Below are 2,554 nucleotides of genomic sequence, written 5' to 3'. Positions count from 1 at the left end.
ATTTGCTTATTTTCCTTTGCTAAATATGTTGGTTGGAGTGGGTCTATCAATGTTTTAAATATTTTCCAGGATTCTCAGAAGGGTTCAGATCAGGGCTGGAGCAGTTTCCTTTTAGAACTACCCCTCTCAGCACACCTGATTTCCATTCCACATTTTGCATGTGGTTCAAAAGGTTTCATTTTGCTCCCTCTGAGCCGAACATCTTCCACCACATATTTGCTGAGTCTTCATAGCTGCTGAAAAGCAGAACTTGCTGCTCTTCATGTGAAGCTTCAGAGTTCAGGACTAACAGGCAACAGATTCTCCCACCTGAGCTGCATGCCGCTGCAGCCCCTCCAGAGTCCTCTGTGCTACTCTGATCTGTGCTCTTCTTGTGCAGCCTGTCAGTTTAGGTGGACCTCCAAATCCTGGCAGGTCTGTTTCTTCTTGATCAGATGATGGATAGATGAGAGCCGGTGCAGTACACTGGAAAAAATCAAAATCTAGAAAAGTCATTTTTTCTTAAAATAAGTGCAATTGGTTCTTGGATTGAGGAGCTAAAAGAGACATTTTGCCAATGGAACAAGACAATTTACATTTAAAATGAGAAAACACAATTGCATTGTCTTATTTCAAGTGCAATTTGTCTAATCATCTTATTTTAAGAGTAAAAATACTCATTCCATTGGCAAACTATCTAATTTACCTACTCAAATTAAGTGTGAATACACTTAATTTAAGACATTTGTACTTATTTTTAGATTTTTTTTCCTGTGTAAGACAATTGTAATTGGTATGACTTCTTGTTTTGAGAAAACATATCATGATTTTGTGTAATATATTATGGCACTGGAGGATTGTTGCTTTTACTTTGAGTAAAATCTTCTCAAATGAAGATTGATAATCGAACAAAATCTGTTTGCTTAATACATCATCCTCAAAATAAGCCTTTTTGGATTGTAAGACTTAAATGCTGTACTGTTCTGTTGCATCGAAGACAAAGCTGAGCAAAAAGGGTAGTGGATCGATGCCTTAAGATCTCACCATCAACAGCAGAAAGCATGCACTGCAAAAATTATTTAGAAGTAAGTGAATATTTTCTTAAATTAAGTGTTTTTACCCTTAAATTGAGTATGTCAATAAGATGATTTGCCAATAGAATTTGTATTTTTACTCTTACAATCATTAGATAATTTGCACTTGAAATAAGACAATGCAATGTTTTTTTCTTATTTTGAATGTAAATTGTCTTCTTCCATTGGCAAAGTGTCTCAATTCAAGAAAAAAATGCTCTTATTTTAATAAAAAAAAAAATAGATTTGTTTTGTTTGTTTTTTGCAGTGTGTTCCTTCCTCCTCCAGGCTGTAGTCTTTCTGATGCAGTTTGCATGTTCCTTCTGTAAACACCTTGGTGCCATCTGGGTCTGGCCTGCTCCACAGTCCAGAAACACGACAGTTGTTTTAGTCTGTAAATGTGTGTGTGCATGGCTGTCTGTTGTTTGATATATTCTGACATTTCCCTCATGGCTGAACTTTATCTCAGCGTCGCCAGAAAACTGTAATCTTGTTTTAAAGGAAGACACAAAGGAACACAGCAGACAGAGCTGCATCTGAGCACAGTGAGAACACAGGATGGACAAACTAACGTGATCATCTGGAGCTGGGGAGATTTGAAAATGCACAACACCACCTGGCTGATTGTGGAAGTGAAATTGACCAAAACGTGAACTTTTTTCTCCCGCAAACACCAGCTGCTCTCATTATATAAATTAACAATACTTGGTTACAGCTTTACATCTGAGGATATCCTAAAAACCCTCAATTTGAAACTCAAAGACTTTCTCACTACCACTCAATATGATTACAGAGCCAGAGCACGGAAGAGGGAGAAGATTTTCAATATGATGGCTATAAAGATTTATAACATGAGGGAACAAAGGTGGAGGTGGACATAAAATTTATAAGGACAAGAAGTCATTGAACTTCAAAGTACTGCATTACATTAAATTAAAGTACTGGGTGATGTAACAACTGGGGATAGAAATACACATTTTCACATAATTTTGTAGAAATTCAAATGCAAAAAAAAAAAAGGGTATATTTACAGCAACCATTTTTAGTTACTGGCTGGAGAGTAAAGTGTTCAGAATAACCAACAACAGCCTGTTTGTATGGAGATTTTAATATTGAAATACAGATAATCATAACTGCCCAAATGATTTTGTGAGACTAGTTTAAAACAACTCTTTTTTCAAACATCTGAAGACCCAGTAGAGCGGTGCAAACTTACTTCAAATGAATAAATGTTCAGGACATACAAAAGTTAATGCAGATAAATGCAAAAGAAAAATGCCGTAATCACAGAAAATAAAGAGCACTAAAGGGTAAATACGCTGCATGCACATAAATTATGATAATACACAAATTCAAAGTAAAATGCTGCAAGTATCAAAAAAAAACAAACAAATAAAATCTATATGAGACCCGACCGTCAGTACAGTCATAACTGGGATGCTAAGACAGATTTGTCAGGACTCCAGTCTGTGTGTTTGTTTTTTTGTGTTTGTCTCCCTTCC

Source organism: Cyprinodon variegatus, unplaced genomic scaffold (assembly GCF_000732505.1).
Source record: "Cyprinodon variegatus isolate N-32 unplaced genomic scaffold, C_variegatus-1.0 Scaffold473, whole genome shotgun sequence".
Lineage (NCBI taxonomy): Eukaryota > Metazoa > Chordata > Actinopteri > Cyprinodontiformes > Cyprinodontidae > Cyprinodon > Cyprinodon variegatus.
The sequence above is the reverse complement of the archived record's forward strand: the minus strand, read 5'-3'. Positions refer to the sequence as shown.